The following is a 10,633-nucleotide window of genomic DNA, read 5'->3' as shown; positions in this document are numbered from 1 at the left end:
AACTAAAATGAATATAGTAGCTCTTTTCCAGTCTTACTGACCAAAACATTTAAAGCGAGCACACATTCATACAGCACCTTTAACACTAAACTGTAAAGTCCTTTCCTCTCACATCGATGATTCATCTGCAGCTGCTGTGTTACTGGAATTCTTTATTATGTTTAGAACCCCTTCATATTTTTCCAACTATCGTTCCCAATCAGCGACTGGTACAATAAACGTGCACATCACTGTATGATCCTTACAACACATTATTATTGGTCAGATGTTGCCAATGTCACACCTTTCATGTGAACATGCTCATGACTGGATCGGCCGACAGATCGGACCTAGCTCCGGGTGACCACTTACCCACTAAGACACCCTGGGTCTGTTCAGCTTGCTTAGTAGTACAAGACCTCGACAAAACTGGATGAGTTATGACAGCAACAACTGCAGCAGAGTGTTTTTATAATACATACAGAAAGAAAAGAAAGAAAGGAATATTTTTCACATTTGTGATGCAGCATGCAAACAGGCCCAGGTCTATTCATATGAATTTATTTTATGCTTCAGAAACTGTTCAATAAACAATATTTGCTTTGATATCATGAACACTGAACTTTTGCTGCTTCGCACTTTTGCAGAATATAAGTTGACAACATGAGCAAGAATATTTGACTGACTACAAAGTTGGTTAATTGAAATACTCTTGACATACACAGACCAGTATCACAGGAGCCTGTTTACTGTCATCATCATTGTCACCTGTGTGTAAGCTCAGTAGGATAAGGAGTGGGTAAGAATAATAAGAAATCAGGAGTTCGATAAGCCTTCATGCCAGGCATTTTTTCTGTTGGTGATCATAACAAAAGGGTCTCAAACTATTCAAATAAAATTGTATTTAAATATAAAACAATTCTTGAAGACAAAGCCTTGCAAAGCCCAACAGGATGTTCAGGACACACTGAAAAGTCACTTCCAGCAGTTGTGGACTTGTATCTTTGATGCCGTTACAGCTTCCATGTTGGAACTGTTGTTCAGCCAAGACATCAAGATTACGCTGAAATGTTTGCTTTCTTCAGCTCGATACATGACCGCTTCTGCCGATAAACACAATCGCCTGTGTCTACCTCGAGTTCCCCTGTTAGAAAAGTACCTCACCTAGACGTCCAAAATGAAGCATCCCATAGAGATGCCCAAATGGCCTCAGTGAGGGATGGGAAAGAATCACTGCAGACTCTGAACCAATCACCCATCAGTCTCCAACTCCTTTGTTTCCTCACTGATACATGAAACACCGAAGCTATAAAAGGATCTCAGCTTGGAGTTGTTCCCTTTTCATTTTTGGGATAATCGTCCCTATTCCCACAGCACCAAATCACAGCAACAATCGCCTCAAGGTGCTTTACACTGTAAGGTAGAGCCTGCAATAATACATACAGAGAAAACCCCGCCAATCCAATGACCCCCTATGAGCAAGCACTTTGGCGACAGTGGAAAGGAAAAACTCCCTTTGAACAGGAAAACTGGTTAACTGATTCTCAGCCTGGCAGCACCAGACGCAGGGAGGGGCGGGGCCATTTGCTGCGACCAGTTGGGGTGAGAGAAGGAGGACAGGATAGAAGACATGCTGTGGAAGAGAGACAGAGATTAATTTCTTTAAGCAAAATTTATTTGCAGATGTACGAAGATTTCTGCAAACACAATTAACAAGTTAAATTTAATTACTCTCACATCGATTTCTATTTAAAACTTGGGTATTTAGCCTTTTTATAACAGATAAAGCCTCAGTTAATGAAGTTTATGAGCTGATGACAGAAATATTTGCACAATTTTAAACCCAGGCTGCCCAAACTTGGTCCACCTGGCAACAAACCCGTTTAAAGCAAATCATGAGCAGGTTTTACAAACACACCATACACACAATGGATGTATTAAAGGCTGGAGACAAGCAGGCAAATCTTCCATCTGGACCAGATTACCCCCAAATTCCAACTCCTGCAAATAGCTCTCATCTTCAGACAGAGACGTTAACCCCCAGTGATGCAGAAGCAGGACAGAGTCAGAAGAAATGACTGCATAACAACATGAGTGCAGCTTGAGGAACGCTTCAGGTGTGTAAGTCCCCATCATACTGCTTAAAAAAGCAATATTTCCCAATTACGTTCTGTCCACAGAAGAAAGTCGACAGAGGCTGTTGTTCCTGCAGCGATGGTCGCCCAGTAAACGCAGAGCGCCACAACTTTATAAAAGAGTCACTGTTTCATTTGAAATGTACTGGAGTGAAGAAACGCCGCAAGAGAAATCATGTCAGTGGCCTAATAAGCTCTGACTACACTACATCGTCTTGGTAGGAGCTATTTTCTTCTAAGCAACAAGCAGTAAATGATGTGTCCATTCCCTCTGGGTTATGTTTAGCCAATACAAGCAGACACTTACAAACAGCCCTTTAGTTTTAAAGGGGACCAGCTGTTATTCTTTTCCTCATTTCTGTATTTTAATACTTATGATGATGGATGTTTACTTTATAAATACGTTTGTTGCAAATTATTATAAATGTATATTTCTAATATTGCACTTTTCCCCCATTATCAATACATTTGATTAATGAAAAGAAAATGTAAAAACTGAGGGAAACATCATAGCAGAGGTTTGGGAGAGCTGCAGATGAACAGGAGGTGATGTGAAATGAGGAGTTCTTATATCCTGGAAGTTCTTGGTGAATCATGTAGGTTATAATGAACTTTGGCCGTAAATTCTCTCATTTGTTTAATGACAATGTCGAGTCAGGACTGGAGAAAAAAACATGCACTCAGTGTGCAAAGTTTCCGGTAACGAGTTCGTTGCTTGCGCAGGGAATCCCTGGGAGTCAAAAGTGCTCTGTGCTCAATGATCTGCAGTTTAAAGCAGCTTGAGGTGACCGTTGTCTGAATGAGCTGGGTGCAGGGCGCTCGTGAAAACTATGTTATTTCTTACACTAACTGCTTGGATCAGACGGTGTCCCAGACAAAGCTTTCGTACAGAACAGCTCAGGATGAGCACGTAGTTACACAACATTTAACCTTCAAGGTAAGGCCCCGATACAGCCTGAGAAACACAGATTCTCCATTTAGGGGATCAAACATGGCAAAGGCTAACATTTCATTTTGTCAAACACATTAGTAACTGTGGTCATAATTGTTATTGGCGTCCGTCCTACTTGCAGTATGTCCCTGGCTCTTACAGCTTAATCACTTTGAGCATGATCTCTCCTCACAATACTGATGCCCCACATTCATACTATATTCTATTTTCTCACAGTACAAATTTTCCTTTCAGTGTCCTGATGCATGCTCAATCATTCAGGTAAGTAGATCCTAATGTTTCGTCACTCATCCAGGTGACTTCTTCAGTCTCAGCTGACTTATAAACTGCACAATGACTGAAACCAGCCCACTGAAGGAACATTGGGCTGGGAGGTCAGTTCCTTGATCATTAATATGCAAATTGTCATGACCACTGATCAACAACCACTGATCAAAGCCCACTGCTCTCTCTTACAGAGATTTGGGGAATGTCTGAAATCACAGCATTGTAAGATGGTGACAGATGATCCTTAGGCCCCCTCCTTAATTCAGAGATGGTCTTTCCCTTTTCACATAAATGGCCTCCTTGACTCCGCGCTCAAACAGCGTTCCTCCCAGTCCAGGATGTGTACATGGTCTTTGGTCAAAAGTTTCAGTCATTATGCAAATGTACTGTTTACAAGGTCAGCTGAGACTGAAGCAGTCATTTGGATGAGTGACAAAACGTTTCTCCCACTGAAAACTGTACGTCCAGAAGAACAGAATCAACTTTTTGGTACTTTCATTTCACTGTTTTGGCAACTTCTTTAATAAACGCACTGACAGTGCTCTGGGCCCAAATGGAAAAAAGACGTTCCTTTAAGCTGTGTAAGCCGGTGAGCGCAGAAGTCCAATCCAGCTGTTTCACCTGAGACAGCTAGCCAAGGTAAAGCCACACCTTCCAGCTGAGGTCCAGGTCAAAACTAACCTTAACTATTCCACGGTCTAAACTTAAATCTCTGTGGCAGGTCCTAGACTCTTAGATCTGCACCAATGCTGGAACATTTTAAATTGTTACGAAAGACACATTTTTATGGTCTGGCTTTTAACACACATTGACCAAAACGTTTTGGTTTCAACAGCCTTATTTGTCATTTTAGTGTTTTTTTATTGACTTATTTTATTTATTTTTCTATATTTTACTGCATCACTGTTGTGCATTTTATTTATTTTAGTTCACATTGCTAAGGACTTTATGCAGCACTGTTGGTAATGTGCTATATAAGTAAACTTGACCTTGACTTGACCTCATAACACCCCCCACCCCCTTTAACAGAAGCTTTAACAGCTAAACTGGCTTTAATGCCAAAATACATGTTTTTGAAGTTTGGACAGAGAGAAACAAAACTGGAGACGTGTCCTCCAAATCGCTCCGTTCTCTCTCTGACCCTCTGAAATGAGTCGTGGGAAAATCTGCTATCACTGAACGCGCCGCGCTCTCTCTCTCATGTTCTCTAATTTGCTGCGTGTCTGATGAGATGACAGGAGAGGTGCTTGAAAATCACAATAAGGATCCAATTATTTTTGACATTTTTCAAAAACAATGTTGCTGGTTTGTTTCCTCTCAGTGAACTGTTATCAGCTGTCACTCAAGTGGTCATACGCCTTTGATAGCCCACCCCCTCAGAAACACAATACAAATTGGCTATCAATCACACGCAGCGATGTGTCACTGCTACCTTTGTCACAATAATATAGGAGACATTCTACCTGAAGACACTTCCTTGAATGCCTGCATGCAGTTTTCATGAGAGACCTCTCTGCTGTGTATCTGTTATTTTTGTACAGAGGGAGCGATCGCTTCAGCTACAACATTTACAGCTGTGCATTATTTACACACTCTGACTGGAGGCAGGAGCTGAGTATAAGTCAGCCCTGAATGAAGGCCCACACAGTTGTATCCCTTCCAGCATGCAGATCTGGGTTTTGGCTGCGGCCGACGGGTCACCGGAGTGAGTGCATTAGCATCATTATTCCACCTCTGCAGTCTTTGGGTACTGACAAGCCGTCCGGAGTAAAATGGTTTATTGATAAAATATGAGTGGCTGTCTACCCGAGTCTTTTGATTTGAATCAGTACATCTGAACATGCGATGGAGAACTATTATTAACATATTTATAATCCCGGAGAGCTGACACACAACCAGGCCACACTAAATTGGTTTATTGATAAACTATCAGTCCTCTAAATCTGCAGGAGCAGTCAGCCGCGGGAAATGTTTCAGCGTGTGTGTGAACTCCTCTTTCAAATCCATTAAAAATTGTCTGCCTTCCTCAATAGGTGTTGACCTTACACAGGTTAGCCATTTTTGTTTGTCAGTTTACAGGTTACTTATTTATTTATTTTCCCTCCTGGGAGATTTGCTAAGCTGACTGTGGTTACTATGGTAACAGCAAACGGGTATATTTGAAACATGAAATTACAAAGTTACCAGTTCATGGCTTGACATTATTTTGATCGTCCTCGACTGCATTTCATTTACGTTGACACATTTTTATTAACGAATTAAAGTGTAAACAGATGGATGTAGCCAGCATTGGTTTTGGAGCGAGGAGCGAGCCTACCTGAGGGGTGTATTATTTTTTCCCATCTTCCTTCTCTCACCCCAACTGGTCGTGGCAATTGGCCGTCCTTCCCTGAGTCTGGTTCTGCCAGAAGTCTCTTCCTGTTAAAAGGGAGTTTTTCCTTCCCACTGTCGCCAAAGTGCTTGCTCACAGGGGGTCATTTAATTGTCGACTTTGGACACAAAAGAGAGCCACTTTATGACACTGAATATTCTTTTGACTTTCAGCTCGCCGCAGCTTCCTAACCTAATTATTTCTAAGTGCGAAGTTTACAACTAAGGCTTGTTAGCCCTGTATCAAAGCTGCATCCATAAACTGAATACGTTTATGGTAAGCTAATCAGAGGAAAGTAATATAAAAATAATCTCAAGCTTCCTGGAATGGCTTTTAGTGCAATGAGTTTTATTATTGGTCAGAAACACACTCAGACAAAAACTGGTTCATCCCAAAGAAAAAACTCCTAAACACAAACTTAACAATGTAGTGTATGCTGCACAGTGCAGTGAGGAATGCCCAGACCTCTACATTGGAGACAGCCAAACAGACCAACGCATGGCACAACATAGAAGAGCCACCTCCACGGGACAAGACTTGGCTGTCCATCTGCATCTAAACGACTAACTACACACTAAAAGTGTGAATCTTTACTTTTCTGCTGTAAATTTTAACACAAGTCTGTGGAGATTTGGTCTGTTTTAGAGAAACTCTCAAACGACCATCAGAGAAACTGTTTGAGGCGCTTTTATCAGCCTCAGAGGTTTCTGCTTGGATTACAACATTAACAAGACAATTTGAGTCCAGCATGGGGAAAATCACTAACAGTCAAAGTGGCTATGTAAAGATGGACACACACTGTCAATAAATTGAATTGGAGAAAAAGTGCAGACTGTGTGGGAGGTAATTATATCAACGATGCTGATGCTTTATGTCATGTTAACACACACCTGACCTAAGCTGGGCAGGCAAAGACTACACACACCACGAGGGAGAGTGCGACAACGAACAGAGGAAGACACAGACAATTTATACACAGGAGAGTGATTAAGGGAGATGGAGACACATGGGAACACAGCTGAACTAAATCATAACTAATGAGACGGGGGAAGCAAAACTGAACATCACTCCCACAAGACAGGAGTCTGTCAACACACACACACACACACACACACCCAGAATAAGACATGTGAACTTGACACTGGGACTGGGGATAAACAGACATGGAGACATGACAGACCGGGAAGACAAAGCGGCAAAAGACAAAGAGATAAACATGGGAACAGGAGGGGAGACACGTGTCGCGACCACAAACGTATTCACGGAGACAGAACACAGAGACACCAGACAGACTCGGGGACATGACTAAGGAGATTGCAGGGAAACCCGGGGACACTGATGACAGAACACAGAGACGAGACAGAGATGGACTGAAGGAGAATAAAACAACCAAGCCAGAAATCAAAGACCCAGAAAATGACACAAAATGTCTGGAAAGTAAGTGTTATTCAAGAAAACGCACACCTTTGCTACACAAAGGCTGCCCACCACCAGTGTTGGGTGTAACACATTACAAAGAAATCTAAACTGTAATCACACTACATTTTTTTCAGTAACTCGTTAATGTAATAGTGTACAACATTCAGTAATCACATTACAGTTGCAATTATCTTCTTACTAGCGTTACAGACGTTCATTAGATATCTGCATGCTGGGTGGAATCAAGCAAACATGCTTTTTTCTTCCTGCCTTGCTACAATCAGCTGTAGGAGTGGCGATGTGGACATCACCCAAAACAGAAACAACTGCAATATGTTGCTAACACAACTTCTGCTCTTTGCAAGAACCTGCACAGAAAGCATGCTAATGCTACGCTAGCCAAGAACCCAGAATAATGATAAAGGTCTTGTTATCTGTTGAAGTTCAGGGCAGCAGCATGTCATCACTCTGGGTTCTTGGTAAGCTTAGCGTTAGCATGGTGTCTGTGCACGTTCTTACAAAGGACAGAAGTTGTGTTAGCATTGTGCTCTTGTTCGTTTGTGCAATAAAAATAAAAGTAATGTTCATATCACCACTGGGAAAGGGAATTGACAAGAATTTAGCAATTCCTGTTCCATTATCAATATCACTTATCAATTCTCACTGGCTCCACTTTCCCCATCACAACAATCACTGAGCAGCATTTCACTAGCAGGGACCACATCCTTGGTAGAGGGATGAGCAGTGTGAATAGTGCTATGGTTTGGGGAAGGCTTGAAGGGGACTGGGGACGGCTCTCGGGCCAGACAGAACCCCATGTACTAACGAGAAATAAAGGGAGGAAAGGAAGAGAGGAGAGGAGAGGAGAAGAGAGGAAAGAAAAGGGGGGGGGGGCATGAAAATGAGAACAGCAGGTATTGGAGAAGGGGTTTTTATAGCCTGAGGCTGGAGGGTGCGTGAAGGAGGAGTGGTCCCGCTCCTGAAATTCAGATGATATCTCCACATCAAAGATGTTACATTCATGCAAATAGAGACAATCTTCTTCTAGTGTGTGGCACTATAGCCTCAGGTTTACATGGTTAACTGTAATTATGAGGTAATGCACTTGGCCATTTTACAAATAAATGATAATGTAATGAGTAGTGTAATACTATAAGTCACTCTCTCTGGCAAGTAATTAGGTAAATGTGCTATATTACTTTACTTTGTGCTGTCTCCAGCCCTTCCCATCTTGCATTTCTATACAAGCTTACTGGGCACTAGCAGTTCCTCGATAATGACCACCCGTCTCTCCTCAGTAAGTCCAGTTCCATTGTCTTGGACTGCAGCGTCGATGAATATAGTCCTTGCTCTACTCTAAGAGTTGGAGGGGCTACAACGAGAACCTGTGGCAGTGGTTAGGAGGGGGACAGGGATTATCACTGCCTGCTGCCACAATTAGAATCTAGTTCAGTGGGACGCACCGAACAGACTCAGCAGAGAAATCAACAGTGCAATCTGCATCTTGCAGTCCCTTCCTCACCAGTTATTTTCCTCTAACAGAGCACCTTGTGTATTCTTTCTCACACAGACCTCGCTAATGTGTTCAGTAGTAACAAACTGAATGAGCCGCAGTCATCTGTTCACACGTGATGCAGCAGAATCTCATGTTGATGAATCATCCATCTTAGCTGTGCGCTCGCCACACTGTTGTTGTTAAAAGAGTTCAAACATCACAATCAGCAACCGAATCTTCTACAAGCACAATGAGAGGTCATATAAGGTAGTAATATTCTGACACTGAAGAAGTCCAAATCCAGCCTGAAGCCCATGTAATGAAACCCAAACATGGAGCTTTAACCCCTCTCAGCAGCTGTTTGATTTGGGTTTTTGAACCAAAGCTGTAATCCTACGCACACTTTGACCCTGAAATCATAGATCGCAACTTTTAACCGATTTAAACCAGACTGTCGATCCTCAAGAATTTACATCCCAGACCATCTCATTCATTTTCACTGCAGCCTCCCTTTTTACAGTGCTGGCACGTGAAGGTTCTGTAAAACAAAGGATTTCTTATGGAAACAAAACAAAACAGAAAAAACTCATTACTGTGTTGTCACACACGACTGGATTAACCTTCGAGGAGGCCTGGGGTAAATAAAATAAGCTGCTGGTCCCTACTGATTCCACCATTTCTCTCTCCAAGCGCTGCATACATGGTAGTAATTAGCAATTACTTTGTGTTCATTGGATTAAGTGAAATTTCATTTAGTAAAATGCGCCGTGGAAGCACGAGATAAAATGAAATAATCACGGCCTTGAAACCACATCTAAACTCTGTAACCTTCTACATGGAAATTTGGAAAACAGGAGACTACTCGGGGCCCCTGGGGGTGTTAGTCCAAGGTGCAGCCGCCCTGTTGGTATTCCAGCCTGAACACTCCTTCACACCGGACTATAATATCAGATGGTCTGGTCTTGTAATTGGTGAAAGTGGACTTGTTATACTTTCCCTTGTCTTCTGCTAGCTGTGGATGGTTATATTGAACATGGACAGTTATAAATAATGAGCGGGCCAAAAGCTCAGGGTTAAGCATGTTTTTAGAGCAGAGTCTACATTTTAATCCAGTGGACCGAGGAACAACAAACCGCAGTCAGTGTGGAAGCAGGTTGTTCATCTAAAACTAAAAAAAAGGCGCTTAGAAGAATCATGTTATTCAGGTTGGTCCACTCTGTTATCATCACACACAGAATAAAAGTTTTATAAATATATAAAGTTTTTATATTGTCTGTTAGATGAATGTGCAATAATTGTACATTTGATTTTTAAATGTGATTATTCAGCCTTAGATTATTTAACCTGACAGGGACAAAATGTAGGAGACAGGAACTGAGTACAAGCGTAACAGTTTACTGATGGAACAGTGAGATTAGTGATGCATCCAAAATGAAGGTGGATGGAATGATCTAGAAAATGTCTGGAGCCGAACTGAATCTCTGACCCTTCTCTGTCTGACCTGACAGCTGGGAGAGGCTTCAGCCCCCCGCGATCCTAAACAGGATGAACAGAAGAGCATGGAAAGTTGTTTCAGCCTCATCTTCATTCTAATATTCACATAATCTAACTGTGACAGACATTTATTGATCAACGTGACCGATTAGAACGCAACAAATATTGAAACACTGATTGTACAGTAAAGTTCAGAGTCTGTTAACTGCTGATTGTCCACCTGAAGAGGTGTGGATAAAGTTCAGAGTCTGTTAACTTCTTGCCACAGATTCTCGATTGGATTTAATTCAATTTTATTTATATAGCGCCAAATCACATCAACAGTCGCCTCAAGGCGCTTTATATTGTACAGTAGATAGAGAGAAAAGCCCAACAATCATATGAGCAGCACTTTGGCGACAGTGGGAAGGAAAAACTCCCTTTTAACAGGAAGAAACCTCCGACAGAACCAGGCTCAGGGAGGGGCGGGGCCATCTGCTGTGATTGGTTGGGGTGAGAGAAGGAAGACAGGATAAAGACAT

Source organism: Pundamilia nyererei, unplaced genomic scaffold, assembly GCF_000239375.1.
Source record: "Pundamilia nyererei isolate P.nyererei 1_Seehausen unplaced genomic scaffold, PunNye1.0 scaffold00133, whole genome shotgun sequence".
Taxonomy (NCBI): Eukaryota; Metazoa; Chordata; class Actinopteri; order Cichliformes; family Cichlidae; genus Pundamilia; species Pundamilia nyererei.
This window is presented reverse-complemented; position numbering follows the sequence as displayed.